The 21304-nt window shown below is 40.2% G+C and overlaps 1 protein-coding gene and 1 long non-coding RNA gene across 6 annotated transcripts in view; both read left to right on the top strand.

Moving 5' to 3' along the window:
* The window catches only part of LOC122801800, a 1337717-nt gene extending 1336165 nt beyond the window's left edge, over positions 1–1552 (top strand). For both annotated transcript variants that reach the window (XR_006364805.1, XR_006364806.1), the window contains one exon: positions 1425–1552. This is a non-coding gene — a long non-coding RNA (uncharacterized LOC122801800). The remainder of the gene's footprint in view (positions 1–1424) is intronic.
* A 5838-nt stretch (positions 1553–7390) lies between these two features.
* TIAM1 (TIAM Rac1 associated GEF 1) overlaps positions 7391–21304 on the top strand; it is a 2502716-nt gene continuing 2488802 nt past the window's right edge. For all 4 annotated transcript variants that reach the window (XM_044071404.1, XM_044071407.1, XM_044071408.1 and 1 more), the window contains exon 1: positions 7391–7516. The gene's annotated coding sequence lies outside the window, so the exon portion shown is untranslated. The remainder of the gene's footprint in view (positions 7517–21304) is intronic.

The raw sequence follows: 21304 nt of genomic DNA, 5'->3' as shown, positions 1-21304 counted from the left end.
AGTCAGGGGAAGCTCTCATACATGCAGCCATAAACGTTTTTTATGCCTCCACTGACATCCTGTCAACTGAGTGTATATGACCAAGTGCCTCTGATCTACGGAATAGTTACAATTATTATAGTGCTGGGAGGTAAAATTGTTTAACAAAAAAAGGGTTGTGCCTCCTTGGTTAGTTTTCTGCTTAGTTGTATTTGTTGTGAGGTGCTGAGCATGAGCGTAGGTTCTGCCGCTTCTTGTCTGTTTTGCTGTTTAGAAGGATATTGGTGTGTTATGTACTGGAATCTGTTATCTAAAGGGTACTCCTTGCACTTCACATCTTGTGTACTGAGTGACCTTTCTAACATTGTGGGGAAATCAGAACAGGTCTTCTCACTTCTTTTGCATGCAATTAGGTGACATTCAGAAGCCCCTGGTGGACTTGGGCTGGTTAGAAGTTCTGGAGGCATTATTGTAACCACAATTTTATTTGTCAGCATGGCAGACCAAGTCACTGCCCTTTTTTTTTTTTTTGCAATATGGGGTACATAAGTGTTTTTGACTGCTTAAGTGATTACCCTCTTCATCATAAAAGTTTATTTTCTTCATTTTGTCATTTCCCCACATATAATGCACAAATAAGACAGAACAGTAGGTAAAATAGCAAGTTATGGAACTGTCAGGATATCCTTCAAAAGATTCTGAGACTTAGATTTATTTAAACAGGCCTCTGTTGTTGAGAAAAGGAAACTTTAAAGATCTCTTGTGATGGTAATTCTCTGACAGATTTCAGCATTCTCTGATGTAGACTAAGGCAGCGGATTTTCAATAGCAGCAACTAATTTTCTTCTTTTAACCTGTGTGAGCTCTGTACATTCTGAATAACTAATGCTTTACTAGTGCTTGTCTGTATCCTCAGGAGCAGTTTGAAAAGATTCTGGTCCTCAGCACAGGAAATATTGTTTTGGTATTTGTAGTGATTTACTGGCAGATGGGGAGTTTGCTGTTGCTTTCCCTCCATGTTATGAATCCTGGCAGTGTTGTGAAATGTAGCGTAGTAGTGTGACCTAAGGCATGCCATTAGAGTCCATTAACAATTAGGCATGTGTTCAGAAAATTCCTTTCATGAGTATTTCTCAAAGTTATGATGTGCCAAACCCATTTAAAGACCGCAAGGAGAATGGTCTCATTACAGATAAGTTACGTAAGAAAGGGTCATGTTTGCTTTTACAATGATAAAACCAAGCCCCAAGGCAAGTTTGATGGATTGTGTATGTGTTAAGATGCTGTTTCAGTCTTTAAATATAATGTGATAATTTAAAGTCAGTCTTGTCATATTACTCTGTATATTTTGCTATCTGGTGTGACACATTTCACATAATGCGATAAAACATGTTCAAATAAACCAGCTAAATTGTGTGCATACTTACTTTTTTTTTCTTTGCTAGAAAAGATGAGTGATTGGACTGCCAAACTGTAACATGGACAAACACAGTTTTTTGTGCTGCTTTGCACTATAAACAGTGAGCATGGCCAAACCTGACATCCATATGCTTACAGAAGAATTGTGCTGAACTGGTAAGTAGTTTTGTTTTTCTCTTCACAAAGCAGTTTTCATTGTTTTTTTACCTGTATGTTTAAATCCACATTAGTACTATTATTAGAGGTTCTATGCCCTCCTGATAAGAGGCCCAGGTGGAACCGGAGTTTGATAGTTTTGAACAGTGTTCAGAGGCTTCTGAGTCTTCTGGGAAGATTTGCAGGAGTTTCCTCCTTATTCTGATTCTGATGTGGATGATTCCACTCCTACAGCTTCTCCTCCTGAGGATTTTTCATTTTCAGAGACTCTGCATTCCATGAGGGAGCACTTTAAATGGGAAGGCCAGGATTACTCTGATTCCAGGAAAAGGCTTAGGGAATTCTTGTTTTACCCCAGCATAGGCCCTTAGCTATACCTCCTGTGTTGAATGTGGTGGAAGATGTTTTGCAGAGGCTTCCCTGAACCCTGACTCTTTGCCTCCTGCTCCTGTTAAACCCGATAGGTACTATAGGGTGCCTGAAGCTCATAAGTATTTGTTTAAGAGTCCTAGGGCGGACCCAGAAACTGTTTCTCAGGGGCCTAAAGGTGTTAAGGCCTCTGTGGTTAAAAATCCTGTTCCCACTGATAAAGAGGCAAGGGCTTTGGATAGGTGGGGAAAGAAAGTGTATACTTCTTCCACTCTAGCCATGAGAGCGTTGAATTGTCAGTTTCACATGCTAAAATATCAAAATTATCTCCTTTCACAATTGAAATCTAAGGTGGATGCTTTGGCGGAAGGTATTGAGTGTAAAGAGTTGCTGGATTTGGTTCATGTGTCTGAACAAGTTGGGTAAGCATTCTTTGTAATGTGGTTTTGATGCTGTACAGGCCTCCTCGAGGGTGGCTGCCACTAGTTCTGTTCTTCGCAGGCATGCCTGGTTGAGGGATCAGAATTTAGCTGAGCATGTTAAGACAAGGATTTTGGATGCTCCTTTACAGTCTGATGTGTTGTTTGGTTCGCCTGTGGAAGCAGTTTTAAAGAAAATGGAGGACAAAGCTAAGTCTATGCAAACTGTTAAAGATTTTTGCAGGTGCAGCCACCGAAGTTTAGTAGAAATTGGCCTGCTAAGGGGTGGACATATCCTGCTTATGATTCCCAGTCTAGGGGTAGGTCTAGACGTGGTAGGGGCAGAGCTCAAGGTTCTTTTAGGCCTAGAACAGGGAGTTCACCTGCTCAGACTTCTGGTGAGGGCAGGGGTCAGTCCTTTCGTAAACAGACCCAATGACCTGCCTTTCAGCTACCAGTAGATTCTCGCCTGGTAGCTCCTTTGGGAGGAAGACTGTCTCCTTTCAAAGGAAATTGGGATTTAATTACTCAAGACAGATGGGTGTTGGATATCATTCACCACGGTTACAGGTTTTATTTCCATACAATGCCTCCTTTCAAAGGCATGCCAGACGTTCCTCCTCCACAAAGAAAAAGAGGCTCACAAGCAAATTTCTCAGTTACTCCAGATGGGGCCATTCAGCCAGTCCCTGTATCAGAAAGGGGCCTAGGATTTTATTCTCGCCTGTTCCTAGTACCAAAGAAGGGAACACGTGGAGACCAATTTGGATTTATCTCTCCTCAACACTTATCTGGACATTCCCAAGTTCAAGATGTTGACGTTACAACAGCTTTTACCTCTGCTGGGCAAAGATCACTGGATGGTAACTTTAGATCTCAAGGAAGCTTACCTTCATGTGCCTATAAGGCTAAGTTGCAGGATGTATCTGCGTTATCGAGCTGGAAATTCTCATTATCAGTTCTCTGCATTGCCCTTTGGCTTATCTACTGCGCCCAGAGTATTCACAAAGGTTCTGGCTCCAGTGATAGCTTACTTCAGGCTACAAGGAATTCAAATCTATTCTTACTTGGACGACTGCCTGATTCTGGCTCAAGAAAAGGAAGACCTTCTACAGCATCTGGAATATGTTATAGCAGTGCTAAGATGCCTAGGGTATTCTGTGAACGAAATAAAGTCCAGTCTAGTACCCTCTCAAGACATGTGCTTTCTGGGTGTGAGACTGAATACAGCAGCCCAGATGGCCATATTAACCCCGGACAAACAAAAGAGTCTATCACTTTACTTCCATCAACTATCTCATCAGTCCGTGCTGACTGCAAGGACAGTCCTTCAAGCATTAGGGTTCATGGCATCTTGTATTCTGGTGCTTCCCAATGCCAAACTGCATATGAGGAAGCTACAATGGTATCTCAAAATGTATGGACACAGCACTGCCAGGATTTGGACACTGTCATTCAAATAATACCTTGCCTTCAAAAAGAATTTTTGTGGTGGGCTCAGGAATGTCACCTAAACAAGGGACTCTCTGTGACCCGCCAGAGGCGAGTCAGATTTTAACGACAGATGCCTCGGACATTGCTTGGGGAGCTCATCTAAATGGAAAGTGGATACAAGACAAGTGGCCTGCCAGACTACAGCATCTACATATCAACATGAAGGAGATGTTAGCAGTCCAGTTTGCATTAATGGCTTTCAAGGAGTTACTTCTTCCAGGGCAGGTGTTGATTCTAACAGACAACACAACTGTCATGTGGTACATCAACAAGCAAGGGGGAACACATTCTTATCCTCTATGCAGGCAAGCAATGATTTTATGGGAGACTGCGCTAAGCTTGCAACTAACTCTTCAGGGCAAGGTTTCTGCCGGAGCACAGAACTCCTTAGCAGATGTGTTAAGCAGACAAATCATGGATCCCCACGAGTGGAAACTGGATCTTCATGTATTTCAAAAATTGACAGTGTCATGGGGAACTCCAGACATAGATCTGTTCGCTTCTCCACTAAACCACCAGCTGCCAAAGTATTGCACAAAGGGGTTTCATCACACAGCTTGGAAAGTGGATGCTCTGTCTTTCAGTTGGAAAACCTTCATGTGTATGCCTTTCCTCCTCTGCCTCTTCTTCCAAAGGTACTATTAAAGGTCAGACAAGACAGGCCAAGGATGATTTTGATAGCTCCAGATTGGCCTCGCAACACTGGTACCCACTACTACGGAGTCTGGTAAGGAAGCCTCCATGGCCTTTACCTCTGATTCCTCATCTGTTATCTCAGAAGGACGGTCATCTGCTCAATGTCAAGCTTCACTCTCTTCATCTAACAGCCTGGCATATTCTGTGTTGAAACACAGCAGGTCTCAACTTCCTCAACAAGTTTTAAATGTGATTATGGAAGCTAGAAGACCTAGTACAAGGAAAGTGTACGCAGAAAAATGGAAGAGATTTTTATTTTGGAGTACAGCAAAGAATTTGGAGATTTCTGAGCCTAATTTGAGTGTGGCTCTTCAATATCTTACTGAGTTATTGGACAAAGGTTTGTCCTTCTCTTCCATTAAGATTCATGCTGCAGCAATTTCAGCTCACTATGATTGTGACCCACCATTGTTTTCATCCTTTGTTCAAGCAGTTTCTTAGAGGGGCAAAGAATATAAGACCCCCAATAGAGCTCCTACTCCTGCTTGGGACCTCAATTTTGTGTTGGAAAAACTTACTCTACACCCTTTTGAGCCTGCGGCTACTGCTGAATTGAAATACTTGTCATGGAAGACTGCTTTTCTGTTGGCTATTACTTCTGCAAGAAGGGTGTCTGAGTTGCAGGCCCTTATGGCAGTAGAGCCCTTTTTGATTTTCCATAAGGATAGGGTATCATTACGTACTAATCCTTCCTTTATGCCTAAGGTGGTTTCTAGTGTGGCTTTAAACCAAACTATTCATTTGCCTACTTTTTATGCAGACCCCCAAAATAAAGGGGAAAAGATTTTGCACACTTTAGATGTACACAGGCAATTGCGTTATTATTTAAGCAGGACTAAGGATTTTAGGCAGTCTCAGCAGTTGTTTGTTTCTTTTGCTTTGAGTTCGCAGGGCAAGCCTGTGTCAAAACAAACTATTTCTAGGTGGATTGGCTTTTGCATTGCATTTTGTTATTCCCATCATGGCAAGGAGATTCCAGCTGGGATTAGGCCGCATTCCACTAGAGCTACTGCCACTTCAACAGCATTTCTAAGGGGGGTGGCAACTAAGGATATATTGAAGCAGCTACTTGGAGTTCAGTGCATACTTTCTCTAAGCATTATCACCTTCCTATCTACTCTAAGTCTAGGGCTGGTTTTGCCACAGCTGTTTTGCAAGGCATGTTGTCAGCTCCTGCTTCTTTATGATTTGCCAGCCTCCCTTACCTCTGCTTTGGGATTCTACCCAATAGTAAGGACTGCAGCAATGGGGAACGAAGAACATAGTACAGTTTTGTACCTACCATAAATGTAGATGTTCGAGGATCCCCATTGCTGCAGTCCAATTTACCCTCCCTCCTTCCCCTCTGTGTTTAGGGGTGGTTGTGTAGGTGAGGTTACATGCTGATATTTTGTATATATTCTTGTATATATTGTACATATTTTTGGTGCAGGTATTTTGGGCCTTGTCTTTTTAGGGTCTTCTGACATCTGGGGCAAGAAAAGACTGAGGATATGACGTCGGTCATGCGCATTAGTACCCTGACGTACTGACGTCAGTCCACGCCCTGACCGACGCCAGCCATATACTCTGGTATTCGGGCCGACTGGACAGCGGACTACCCAATAGTAAGGACTGCAGCAATGGGGATCCTCGAACATCTACATTTATGGTAGGTACAAAACTGTACTTTTTGCTGTTTAGAAGGATATTGGTGTGTTATGTACTGGAATCTGTTATCTAAAGGGTACTCCTTGCACTTCACATCTTGTGTACTGAGTGACCTTTCTAACATTGTGGGGAAATCGGAACAGGTCTTCTCACTTCTTTTGCATGCAATTAGGTGACATTCAGAAGCCCCTGGTGGACTTGGGCTGGTTAGAAGTTCTGGAGGCATTATTGTAACCACAATTTTATTTGTCAGCATGGCAGACCAAGTCACTGCCCTTTTTTTTTTTTTTGCAATATGGGGTACATAAGTGTTTTTGACTGCTTAAGTGATTACCCTCTTCATCATAAAAGTTTATTTTCTTCATTTTGTCATTTCCCCACATATAATGCACAAATAAGACAGAACAGTAGGTAAAATAGCAAGTTATGGAACTGTCAGGATATCCTTCAAAAGATTCTGAGACTTAGATTTATTTAAACAGGCCTCTGTTGTTGAGAAAAGGAAACTTTAAAGATCTCTTGTGATGGTAATTCTCTGACAGATTTCAGCATTCTCTGATGTAGACTAAGGCAGCGGATTTTCAATAGCAGCAACTAATTTTCTTCTTTTAACCTGTGTGAGCTCTGTACATTCTGAATAACTAATGCTTTACTAGTGCTTGTCTGTATCCTCAGGAGCAGTTTGAAAAGATTCTGGTCCTCAGCACAGGAAATATTGTTTTGGTATTTGTAGTGATTTACTGGCAGATGGGGAGTTTGCTGTTGCTTTCCCTCCATGTTATGAATCCTGGCAGTGTTGTGAAATGTAGCGTAGTAGTGTGACCTAAGGCATGCCATTAGAGTCCATTAACAATTAGGCATGTGTTCAGAAAATTCCTTTCATGAGTATTTCTCAAAGTTATGATGTGCCAAACCCATTTAAAGACCGCAAGGAGAATGGTCTCATTACAGATAAGTTACGTAAGAAAGGGTCATGTTTGCTTTTACAATGATAAAACCAAGCCCCAAGGCAAGTTTGATGGATTGTGTATGTGTTAAGTTGCTGTTTCAGTCTTTAAATATAATGTGATAATTTAAAGTCAGTCTTGTCATATTACTCTATATATTTTGCTATCTGGTGTGACACATTTCACATAATGCGATAAAACATGTTCAAATAAACCAGCTAAATTGTGTGCATACTTACTTTTTTTTTCTTTGCTAGAAAAGATGAGTGATTGGACTGCCAAACTGTAACATGGACAAACACAGTTTTTTGTGCTGCTTTGCACTATAAACAGTGAGCATGGCCAAACCTGACATCCATATGCTTACAGAAGAATTGTGCTGAACTGGTAAGTAGTTTTGTTTTTCTCTTCACAAAGCAGTTTTCATTGTTTTTTTACCTGTATGTTTAAATCCACATTAGTACTATTATGATTATTAGTGGCCGATGTTTGTCTGAATCCAGTTTTGTTCTTTGCCCACAACTCCATCACTCAGACAGCAGAAGTTACCATCTGTGAAAAAAATGACAACTAAGTCATAGTAGCATAGTTAGTTTTGAAGCATGCATGGTGAGTGCAAGCTCTTTTGTATAACTGGCAGGACTGCTCCCTTTTGCATACCCCCCCCATGACTAGAACTACCCACTGTATGCATTAGATAATGAGGCTTGGATGGCCACGTGTTAATGTGGCAGTCTTTGGGCAGACTCAGTGTAAATGACCATGCTGGTATGTAGCCCAATTACTTACTATGGGATTCGTATATGCCCAAACTGTACAAGTACTGGGTAAGGGCTTGGATCCAAAGATGTAATTGTCCACAGCATTCTTGTGATGTACAGCTGTGCCTTTCAGTGGTAGGAATGTGTTCAGGCTGAATCAGAACCAATTTTACCCTCATAGGTAACTGGAGTAGGTTGTGCTGTATGTGAACGAGGGTGTAAATATAAGAGTGTATGTATACATGTGTGCCTGTGTGTGAAGGAGGAGCATTTGGACTGTATGAGTGGGTCAATGAGTTTCTGTGCTTGAATGGCTATTGTATGTGCGTGTCCTTGGACTAGAGGTCAGTATCTGTGCATGTGTGCAGTTTTCTTAGTACTTATGCTACATAGTTGCATAAGTGGTAGGTGCTCCGTAGCATGCTTACTCCAGCTGCGCAGTGGGAGTGGGGAGATTCATAGTTGTACAAATTCCCATTTTGCCATGTTGGGTATTTGGATGACTGTGAATCAGCCAATACTGTTTCAGAGCAATTCAGCTCATTGATGCAGACAGAGGTGTGGCTTACCACTAAGTTGTGGAGCAGAAAAAAATGTTCTCTCTCTGGCGCTCCTTTTCTTAATTAAGGAGCAAGCCAAGCCCATTTCTTCAACATCTATGCTCATCTTACTTTGGTGGAGGAAAAAAGAAAAGAAAAAAGTCCATTGTTTTTGATCCACTTCTGACCGTCCTGATCTAATGAGAACGAAAAGTCAGTTCTTTTACAGCCGCGGCCCTCAGACTTTCGGAGCACAAAAAAAGTCTATACTTTTTAAACTATATAGTTAACCATTTGCAACAAACAGCTGCTGCATGTTGTCAGTTTGTGCATAAAAAAGTATTTCAGTTCTTACAGTGACTGCAGTATCGGCTTTTCTGAGTGCCAGTGTTGCACTTAAAACTGATCAGTATCTGTGCACTGCACCCCCTGACACTTTGCGTCTGCTTCTGGGTGAAGAGCAAGTAGCACTCTGGTGCCGTTAACTAGGAGCACTGCCCGTTGTAGCACACTTCAAACTCTGTACCTTGGTTTATATTTTTTCATGGCAAACAAATCATGCATCAGTGGAGAAATTAAAATAGTAGTAAGCTGTCATACCTATGTCACAGTTAAGTGCAATTTAACAATCCTTCATAATTTCATTTGCTTTTTTCCTTTCCTGCACTGCTCATTAAGAAGTGTGTTTACTGAAACTGCTATTCCAACTAGACTGAGAGGGAGACAAGGATTTTAAGCGGTGTAAACTATAACAGACAGTTCCTTGAAGTAACTGTAGTTTTTTTATTCCATTCCCGCTTCGTTTTTTTTTTGCCAAAGAAAACAAATTTACCTTTTTGTTGTTGAGATGCATAATACAAAACATATTCATAGATTGTTGACTAGTTAAGTGTGTTTTGTTTCATGCATGGTTCAGAGTTTTCCTCACTGTGCAGACAGACAGAGGTTGCATGCATTATTAAGACAGCATTTTAATGACTTGCTTATAGCTCATTGGCTTAATCCAGTTTAAGTTAATTATTTTGTTTTCTTAATTCTCAAATGTTCCCTACCTCCAAGATGACTACATTATGGAGTTGTATCGTACATCATTTTGTAACAAGTGTTTGATCAGGCTGTGGAGTTGTTTCTCTATGAGCATATTTTCATTCAGTATGGGCTGTTACACATCTTGACCAAGTGCTATGAGGAATAAGCCTTAACTTCCCTCCAGATGACTTGCTCCTAGTAAAGGGAGTAATGGAGGTACCACTTATGGGACAGTGGATATCAGCAGCCAAAGTTAGCTCACCCTTTCTGAGTGAGGAGGGTGGTGGCTTGCGTGTGCATTGGCAACACCTGGCAGAATGCTGATACATTTGTAGTTAGGAGCCTAGTGATCCCACACTGCAGTCAGAGTGCCACTCGAGCAGGAGACTGCATGTGCCGTAGCACAGATGCACCTCCTGGAAGCAGCCCCTTATTTATCCCACAGGTCACCAGAGGAGGGGGTTAGGACAGTCGTCAGGATCTGCAGATTGACCTGCTCCATACCATCCAAGTATTATATCTGTCAGGAGACCAATAAGCTGAAAAAGGGTCATCAGTCAGGGACTGAAGGAGCTGGACAGCTGCCATTTGCACTGGTGTAACCTGGCTGCTGCCCTTTTAGAAAAATAAATGGGCCATTTGGGTACAGGAAGAGGAACATTTTGGACCATCTTGCTTACTCAGATAGATGAGATTTATTGCTCTACATCATAATTTTCACGTGTCCTGAACTTATAATGTTTGGATTTTTGCTTTATTTAACCATTTCCATAGTTTGCAGTTTTGAGTGGTATTTTTTTTTTACAGTAATGTCTTTTTTTCTGTTTTTATGTGTTTTATTAGATTTTTTTCTTGTGTTATGTGCGGAGTGGATTATTTTTTGTAATGCATCTTGTTTTTGCACTGTAACTGCTAGAAGGTGCATTCGTTATGTCTGAATCTTGCTTCTCTGTTAGATAACGGATTCTCTTTCACATTTGTCTTTTCCTTTGGTTTGCACCTAGACATGAGCATTGGCTCAGCCTACTTTTCCACTTATACATATTATGTGACCTGTTAAATGGAAGAACACTAGACATATACAATTAGAATTAATGCAGGTGGCACATGCTTAATAAAGTCAATTATAGTTGGCTTTTTTGTAGACATTTTAGTGTGGCAGTCAAGCTAAGTTCTTACAAAGACTTAATTATTATGGACTGTGAGAAACTTTTCTATACAGGTTTCATATTCCTCCCATCATCACTTTTGATTTTCAACTGTAGTTGAAAAGTAGGGCCTTGACTGATATGGAAACTCCAGAGACAAGTTAGAGAATTGCACATATGTTGGCTTGCACATGTATTTGTCTGAATACAGCAGCTTTTCTTGTGCTTTGATCAAAATCTGGATATTTACAACGCATTGACCACACAGACTCTGCAGTGTATGAATGAAACGTGCATTCAATGACAGACCCAGTTTTTAACTCTAGAGTATATGAAGTTATAGCATTCCTTATATGTCTCTTCATAGTAAAAGTATTACTTTTTGTCATAGTTTATTTCTTTGTTAACTTGTCATTACATTTTTTCTGTATGTGTCCACCTGACATGACGTGAGTATTAAAGAGAGCCACGATTAGAATGATGTGTTTGAACGTAGCAGGTAAAGGCACATTAGGCACAAAGAAAACAAAATGCTGTAACTCCCTGAAGGATAGGGCACATTCAGTGTAGGGAAATCTTGTTTGTATTTAAAGAAAGTTTTTACATTTGCAAGTTCTTTTTTAAGATGTTGTGTTTCTTAAAAAAGTTCTTGAAACCCTGTGCCAGTTTTTTGTCAGATACTTGACATAATGCATAAGTGTGTTAATTTCTATATTACTCATCTGTTTTCCTTTTCTAGGGTATAAATGAAATGGGAAGACAAACAGGTCAGAGTGTGATTGTTGTTATGCACTTAGTGTATTTACATTCATGCAGCAATGTGCTACATGTTTATTCAAGAGTCATGGATGTGTCTGTTTTTTTTTTCTAAAAATTCTAAGTTATTGTATCAGTTCTTAAAATCACAGTACTGATAGCTATATAAAAACAACACATGAAAAATAGTTTCACGTATTAGCAGAAGATCCAAACATGGTACGCATTAATGCACACCACCGTAGGCAAAATCCAATACCACTTCCTTGCAAGCTATAGGTGGTCCTGTATGACCCAGGAAACCTTTGCCGTGTATTTAAACTTATTGGAAACACTCACCATCCAACCCAATATCATATTCATGGGTGACTGTAATTACCCCACTATTAAGTGGGAATCCTATATGACACCAAATGAACACACACAGAGATTTGTGGATTTTGTAAATGCAAATTCCCTGGACCAGATTGTCAATACACCAACCAGAGGTGCAACCACACTGGATCTGGTCTTCTCTAATATGGGAGAGTGCTGCACCCCCCCCAAGTGTAATGTCTTCTCTGGTAAAGTCAGACCACAAAATGGTCTCCTTTGAAGTAAAAATAAAACTTGGAACCCCAATTAACCCTGGAATATTCAGGAACTACTCTAAAGCTAACTTCCTGCTATTAAGTGATAAACCCTGAGAACACTGCTGCCTATGCAGAACTGTTAACAGAAACCCTGTACAAGCATGTTAATAGCTGCTTAGAGGCAGCTGTATCCACCATGAAGAAGTACAGAACTAATTAAAAAAACAAGCCCCCCTGGTAGAATTACAAACTCAGTAGGTTGTATAACAGAAGGGAAAACAATCATGGCAAAAATTAGGAGGTGTAGCACCCAGCAGGATAAAAGCACTCTCATCAAACTAAACAAACAACTCAGATGACAAATAGTCTACCAAAGCCAAACTTGAGGTAAATTTGGCGTCCCAGGCCAAGGACAGTCACAAGACATTTTTTAGCTATGTCCACAACCTCAAAGGCAATACACAGCTGTATGCATAGCCCATTGTATATGGAGCTACCTATACTGAGCCAAAAGATATAGCAAACCTACTGGTTGACAAATTTATCTCCAACTTTACTCCTCAACATTCCCTCAGAAAATACTGTCAAATATAACTCCCGCTGCTATCACTGGGGAAGAGGTCATTAATGCTCACTCTAAAGGCAAGAACACTGTATCAGTGGGCCCAGACAATATCCCAGGATACCTTCTAAATAGCATGAAACATGACCTGTCAGTCCATCTGGAATCCTTCTTTAGCTGTAGTCCCCAAACAGGCTTTGTGCCTCATGAGTGGATAACCGCAATGGTCATCCCTCTGCACAAAGGTGGACCCTCTACAGACCCTGGAAACTACAGACACATACGTCTCACTAGTCTCATATGCAAACCCATGGAAAGAATTATCATGGAATTGATCAGTAATGGCATAGTAAACCTGCAGACACTGGAACCAACCCAATTTGGTTTTGTCAAGGGCAGGTTATGCCTACTCAACTTGGTGGACTTCTTTGAGAAGGTAACCAAAGCAATGGATGAGGGCAAAATGGTTCACACTCCCTACCTTGACCTGACCAAGGAATTTGACACAATACCACAATACCCCACTTGAGCATTGTTGACAAACTTAGGTGGTTAGGTGTAAACCTTAATGTCACCCAGTGGATAGCCCACTGGCTCACAGACAGGACGCAGGAAGTTAGAATGGGGAGGACACCTCTACAAAGAGGCCAGTCGCAAGTGAAGTTCCTCAGGGATTGGTCATGGGACCACGGCTTTTTGGCATTTACTTCTCTGACATTAAGAGAAATGCCTCTGGCTGACTAAATTTGGAGATGATTGCAAATTAGGCACCATCATTGAATCCAGCACTAGCACAAATGTTCTCCATGAAGGGCTGACAGAGTCAAACAACTGGTGTCAGAGCCATGGACTAAAACTAAATGCCAAGAAATGCATAACAGTATCCTTCAGGAAGTCATCCACCCCTGGTAATTGTCATATTGACAACACACCCCTAAGTGTTGACCCAGTAGTCAGAGACTTAGGGACATGGACAGTAATCTAGACTTTGACCATCACTTGTGTACATCATTCTATGTTACGCAACTTATAAACAAATGTATGACATCTAGGTCCAAGGAAGTCGTCCTTCCACTGTATTCGGCATTCATCAGACCTGTCATTGAGTACAGTGCCACCTTTGGTATGTACCTAACCAGGCAGGTCCAGCAATTGGAACATCCACAGTGGTTCTTCAGTAAAAGAATACAGGGCATAAATAACCTGTCCTATGCAGACCGCCTCAAGGCCCCATCCCTGTATTCTGTCTCCTAAAGTCTGTTGAGAGATCTATGCCTGGAATACAAAGCATTGCCAGACCCCACTCTGCATATACGTAAAACAAACAGCACCAAAATTACCCATTCTAAAGACTTAAACGTCACCTGTGATATCAGTAGGACCTGCTGGAGAGCCAGGTGTGTATCCCAGAGACTAACACCGTCTCAGGAGCAGGCTACCCCCTCTATGTGAAGCAGAGTTCCTCCCTAACCCAATTCAAGTGTAATTTGGACAATTGCATGGGGAACAGGAAATTCATCCCTGGTTTGGCACCTATATGACCAATGGACACAGCAGCCTTTAAATGGTTAATATCCCATGCCCCTGCTTGTAAATGTTTCATCTCCGAAGCCCCTGCTTACACTTATCACAGATACCAGAACTTAGAGATTTGGGATGCATGGCTAGGCTTAAAAAGGCCCTTGTAGTCGTTAGCTTAATAAACACCTATGAATGGTTCAGAAGTCAGTACCATTAGTCATATCTGAAGTAGTTGCAAGCAGAGAGCTGGATACTAACTGTACAACTTTTAATGATGGAGTTAGTATCTGAGTAGTAATATGAAGCTGTTGAGCCATTCCATTGTCTCATACAACAAAAATGCAGCATGAAATATTTATCATATGGATATAATTACAAGGTGGCTATAGGAGTCATAAATATGGCTGCAGATTACAAATGATAGGTTTTTGTAGAAAGAATGCTCATAACATACAGTTCTTTGTTACTCTAAGAGATACAGGAGGAAATCTGTGCTGGTCTGTGCTAAGAGCTGAACCACTCATGGACAGTAGTAGCAGAGGCTAAGAACCAGTAACGCTGAGTTACAGCTGTCAGCTTGGATTGCATTTAACACCAAGACAGAGGTGTCGGAGGTCTCTAAAATAAGCAAGGATTTGGACAGAGTAACTGTTAGAGTTGGTGTCCTTACCATGCAGACAATTTTGAATATCCTCAGGAAATCATTACTAAGATGCTTTGTGACTGCATTAGAAAAACATGGCTTAAAAAGATGTGACCTGGAGAGTAGCAGGCCTTTGATAGGTTCATGAAAGCAGTTTCTTCCCTCACTGCTTGTCATAGACTCCTGCTGTTCTGATAATGCACTATCTGTAGGTGTGCTTCAGAATATGGAACCCCCATTGCCTGAAGGAAACAAGCCACTATTGCAGCCTTTCCTCACTTAGCTGAATCTATGAGACACTTGTACTTTCCTGTAGTCTGGACATTGGCACAAATGAAGATTAAACTACTCCATCTCAGTGGAACAGCTAAAATCATAGATTTAAATCCACTGATTCAATATACATTCCTAACAAATTATTCAAAAACTGCAGTGCACTTTCTTTGTACTCTCTTGTACTTGGTATTACAAGGAAAGACCTGCTACTTGATTTATCAGAACTGCTGTTTTAAGATGCAGTTTTACTGCACAGCATTGTCACCGCTGTGATTTTCTAGAGCTGTTCACCTCCAAGTTCTTTAGTTTAAAGACAGTAAAATTCCATACAAGTCTGTTATGGTCACAGTAATTGAGCATATGTGAAGTCTTGTGTGTGTTCTATTAGGAGAAAATAGTATCTTCATTTGGTGGTCATGGTTGGGTACAGTATGGTGGTGATTGGATGACGTATAGTGATGGCTGGCTGGGTGCGGTATGATGATGGTTGGGTAGGGTATTGGAAAACCCAAGAACATTACATTAATGGAATAGGAAATTTACAAAAGAATTTTTTTTTGAGCTAATTAAGCATGTACTTAAACCTGGCTTCTTGCTACATAAGGAGGAGTCTTGAATATGACCTGAGCAACTGAAGTTCAAATAATGACCCTGGCATTAAAGAAGTCAAGCAGGGAGTGGAAAGAATGAAGGGGCATGGACTGCCCGCCTCTCCTGGGAGGATACAGATATTCAGGGATTCATTATGTTATTTATGTGGTATAGAACAGAAAAATCACCTCTTGTGCTTCAGGAAAAGACGCGAAGCTCCCCAAAAGGAAACATCCATTATGGAAGTGAGGAAAACATCCTTTATGCAACCTGTTGGAAATTCCTTCCTTGATTCTTCACTGTGTGCATGTGGTGCATAGGGAAGACAAAAACATCAAACCAAAAGATTGCAGTCTAAATGATGGCCTCTCCCAGTGACCTTTTCTCCCATGATGTGCAATGAATGGGCTGATTAGTCGGAAGAAAGTTGATCATCAAGAGACAGCAAGGGGCAAAGAAAAAATAAAAAAGCTAATTAAACACGTTATGTTCTGTTTGCATTTTATATTACAAAGCCTATCCTTTTTGTTTTCTCCCATGAAGTGATCACAGAGAAAAATCATTAAAAGGATCAGATGCGCTTTGGTCCCCAGAAGTTGAGTTTGTGGTCTGAAGTGGCTGGAAACCTGCAGTAAACTGGCCTTTGCACTCCCATATCAGGTTATTCATGCCTCAGATCATAAGTTGGATAGCATCCAGTTGCTCACTGAAGATATTGCTGGACTCAGTAAGCAAGTGTCTGTTTTCCTAAAAACTGACTTTTCTGCTCTGAAATCCTCATCAGTGTTGTACCCTAAGTTTTTAGTCACAAAATCCCTCAGAAGTGGAAGTGCCTCAGATTTTCAGACGATGTTTTGAAGCTAGCAAGTGACAGCTTGCTTGCGGTCTCAGTAAACATGGAGGAAGACTATTCTGTTTACTGCCCAGAAGCATGTTCTTCATATTTGCTTGCTTATTGCTTGTAATAGATGTCCCTAATTTTAAAGGTTTTCAGGGTGGGGGTATATATCACATAGTCGAGTGTCAAAACTTCGACTATGTAAATATCGAACCCGTAAGTTTGAAAACTGAATACTCCGAACACTCAGAACAGCGATTTTTTTTCCCAAGGAAAAAAATCTCTGTTCCGGTACAAAATGCGGAAGCACACGAACACTACATACTGTTTCTAATATGGGGGGCTTCATCCCCCACACCCCCCCCCACTTAAATATACCAACTCCAAGATCGCACCACAGTGGAGGAAATAGCAAAGCCATGGAACCGGCCCACCAAATTCTTTCCCTGGGAAAGAATTTGCTGTTCAGCGGCTTCGTTATTTTAAGACTTCGAACTTCCCAGTTCGGAGTGACGTCATTCGGACTTCTGGTATACACCCTTTCAGGATATCCTTAAAGAACCAAGTCAGTAAAGAAGACGGCTTATATTGTCCGCGCTGAGGGGTACAGGCTAAAATGTTGTGGGTGCTTGTTTTATTTGTAAAGAGAAGCATTTTGCTGTTAGTGTCCCACAGTTTGGGCAAACAGTAATCTTTCTATACTGTTACCAAATGATATAAGCATGTCTTGTTGACAAACATCCTGCTGCAGTTGTACATTGGCCTTTCTATGGTTTGTCCAGCACTGTTATTTGTAATGGTGAGGCTTGCTTTTCCTCAGAGCTGTCAGCTGTTTTGCATGAATTTGCAAGGGACCAGCTGCTTTAAGTAATAACTCATTGCCCATAAAATGTAAAAATGAACAACTCAAGCCTTTGCCCAGAAATCATATTCTTAAAATTAATGAATAGACATAATTCAGTCTCACATTTGTAGAGTCTGCTTTGTATGGAGTGTAGAGTTCTGAAGTTAACAGTTGCCATTGCTCTGTCAGTTTACAAAAATCTGTGACTATGAAAAGAATTTGCTGATTTATTATTTGAACAATGCCTCTGTTCAGAGGGTATGTAGGCATTTGTGATGGCCCAAGTGATTTTCAGAATGGTTACAAAGTTAAGATGCTCATATATAATTGCCTCTTTTCCAGCATCTCCCTCTTATGGATATTTAGTATTTACTACTTATGACTTTTTAATTTTCTTTTATCCTATTTAAAGATCATAAGGGATTTTGCTGGATGCTGAACTGGTCTGTTTCTCTGTAAATGGTTAGTGGTTAAGAGTAAGTGTTCTTTCCCCATCTAAACAAGACTTAAAAAGAATGTTTGAAAAATTTGATATCTCATTTAGTCATTTTTGCCCCTGTTCCTATTGCATATTATGAATCAAAGGGATAAACTACTGTGACTAAAATATGCAGTTTTAGCTTATGTTTTTGCCGAGAGGTGACAGGTGACCTGTAACTGGCATACAAGGAATCCGCTGACCCATTACTGATGGATTTACTGTACATCAGCAAGTCAAGTGGCATTAGAAGTACTCTGGTTAGGGATATAAACATCTTTTGCAGCATCAACAGAATAGTTTGGTGGGACAAGTGTATCTCACAGAGGATACTGCTGCTCTGGAACAGACTCTCCATCCACATGAAGAGATGGGGAGGTGGGGTGCCAGAACTGGGATTATCCCTAGGCACCAAAAAAGCCAGTTAAGCCTCTGGCAGGAATATCTGAATTTCTCTAACACAACACATTTTAACTAAGTTTATTTGCAGTAATTGATTTATTTTGGAAATTGCAAGAGGGTTTGGAGTGGCAGCTGTTGTTCATAGGCTGCCAGAAAGAAGCACATACATTGTTTGAGGTCCCTCAGTATTTAGTGTAAGCACTGATGATCATGGGAAATAATATACTTTTGTACCTCATTTACTGTTACAGATTTCTACCTTTCAGTTCCACAACTGTATTTACAATGTGTGTGTGTACTCTCATGTGCAAATACAAACATCATCCATTTGCCAGAAATTGATTTACTTTTGTATCTGGTAATGCATTCCTTCTCTGCAGTTGATTAGCACAGTACCAGTACTAAGAAAAGAGTATGGTTATATAATTAAGGGGGCATCAACAGCCCACACACACACTGCACTTACCCACACTCTTTCAGAAAGTGCAGCAACAAACTGACTTTATTACACAGGAAGATATGTAGCTCAGAAGTAGGAGAATGCAAAAGAGCCTTTGAAGACATCAGTCTAGATGTGTTTTATGCTTCATTCCAGACCATAGACTGGATACCTGACACAATGAACAGAAACTTGACCCCATGTTCTAGATTTAGTTCCAGACATGGTTTAATCCCAAGTTTTGGAATCGTGACTGTAGGAGAAAAATCAGATCTCGGACTGCCAACATGCTAGGACATTACTGTATTTAATGCCTTTTAATTTAATTAAAAAACAAACTTTTCTAACATTTTGTATATTTCTGGACTATGCTTTCATGGTGCTAAAATAATCTTTAGAAAGATTTACCATTAAAGCAAACTGTTTTTCATTTGCTCTCAGTACTTTTGTTTTTTAATGGGACTTTACTTGCATGATATTCTGGTTTATGTCACATGTAGTGAACAAAGGCAGTTCAGATATTTCCAGTTATGCTATAATTATGATCTTTCTTTGGTTTCTCACTTATGCGCTTTTATATTTAAGTTCTCACTAATCTTGTTTTTATGGCTACAGTCTGCTTTGAATCTGAATATATATTTCCTTCGTAATGGTTAAAACAAGAGGGTCTGATGAAGCCCTCACACTGTAAACAAACACATTGCCTCAAGAATATAGCTCAAAAGTTGCTTTATATATTTTGGTAGTTTGAAAAGATATTTGTCTCTGTTGGCCAAAAGGGGATTAGATTTCCAGAGTCACAGTGCTTTTAAACACTGTGGCTACCACCCAAAAGTATCTGACTTCACAAGCTGTATAAAATCAGGTGATTTAGAGTCACTTACTATTATTTTTAATTAACAGACCCCTATTTATGCAGGCCATTAGCACTAAAATGTTCCTGTTTTAGTAACTAGGATTCTGGGGAAGAGTTAAGCGAATTGGACCCAAAACTGAAGGAACCCACAAAAAAGATATGTCACCGTCTCACATGAATTCAACCCTCATGGTTTGTAGCAAGCACTCTGCTACAGTTTAAATATATATTATATGCTGCTAGAGTTTTTTATTCTACTTATCATTTACCGGCTTAAAATTGCAAATTGGGTGCCTTTTTCTTCCCGTTATTTGTCTGCCCCACCCAACAATGAGAAATTAAGTTAAAGTTTCTGAAATTGTACCCTACCTGGGGTCGTTTATCTGTAGCTCAGAGTCATAGGACTAGAACTCCAATATTGGCTTTATTTGATTGGCTCTCTCTCTAGCAAGCTTGCTATATCTAGCATAAAGCTATGCCCACCCAGGATCTGTTATGCAAGACCGTGAGAAGTGTAGAAAGACCTGAACTGTGAAAAATATGCTTTTCTTCAAAAAGGAAGGAAACATACATTTCAATTCTGTTTAAATATTTTAGGTTGCACTTTTACTGATCTGTGTGGTGGTGCTTTTTTCCCATATTTTAGCTAAAAAGTTGTCGGTTTGCATTTTCAGCTGTTCTGGGACCTTAGTCTTATTGCTTCATATGCAGTTGTGGTAAGATTGTGTGTTTATACATCATACTGCACTTCTGTCTCTATAAGTAGAATTACATAAAAGCTCGCTGTTTGTGTTTTAAAGCTTTGTAGTTTCATTTGCAGGTGTGGCAGAACTGTCAAGTCCTGCCAGAATTTGAGCCTCATTTAATCATTTGTTACAGCATTTTTCCATTAACAGTGTTACTGCTAAAGTTCTACATAGTCTGCTACCTTGGACAGTGGTAGAATTTCATTAGTGAGTGTATTGTATATTTTGCATCAGTACTGGTGCTTCAGTGCTTTCAGAGTTGTTTATATTTCAGTTTTGTCGCTAGAGTCTTATGTAATGCATATCATTTATCTGCTTAAAGTTGCATTCCTGTACCTTTATGTCCCCATACTTTTGTGTCTATCCCACCTCCTACTGAGAAATTAAGCCAAAATTTAGCAAATTCCAACCTACCTGGAGTTATTGACCTGTAGCTCAGTCATTGGGCTAGAGCTGCAATATTAGCTTTATTTGATTAGCTTCCTGCAGCATGACTTTTTTTCAACTCTCCCACCATTATCCTGTTGTGGTTTTAAAAGGCTGTGTCTCTGGATTCTGCTCCTTATGGTAATCTGATTTTTGAAGTCCCCCTCTTTCATTGCTGTTGTCTGTTGTATAAGTTATTTAAGTACTCTTCCCACCCATTGTTTTCCATAGATCCATAATGCTGAGTGCCCACCCAGCAAACCAGTACTGCTCTTGAGTAAACATCTACTTATTGTCTCCTGCTCATTTTCCCCAGAGTTCTCATTTGCTTTGTGACCTTACCATACTCTGTGTGTGTTGTGAATTAATCCCTCTTCATTCCTCGTAGACGAGAGATTTATGCTAATTTGTACTTTGATTAACTGTTTTAAAGTGTTAGTGCTTTTTTTTTTGCTTTATTTGTTGAATTTGCACTTTAAATCATTTTAAAGGTCTCGTAATAGTGGAAATTGCCTTGTCCAGGTAGTTTTAGTTGTTTTGTGGTAGCACTGTACTTTCAAGCAATTTTTTGTGCATTTTTGATGGCATTCTGGGGGGGAGTTACAATATTTGTCAGTGTGGGAGAACATAGTTAACAAACCATGTTACTTTGCAAATAACTTTTTTATTATTTATCTAAAGAAGAAAGACAGGCTCTCCATGAACTACAGCATAATTTGAACATACAGATACGCCATGCTGATAAGGG

The sequence above is a fragment of the Protopterus annectens genome, chromosome 5.part0 (assembly GCF_019279795.1).
Source record: "Protopterus annectens isolate FY-2018-M chromosome 5.part0, PAN1.0, whole genome shotgun sequence".
Classification (NCBI taxonomy): Eukaryota; Metazoa; Chordata; order Ceratodontiformes; family Protopteridae; genus Protopterus; species Protopterus annectens.
The sequence above is the reverse complement of the archived record's forward strand: the minus strand, read 5'-3'. Positions and strand labels throughout refer to the sequence as shown.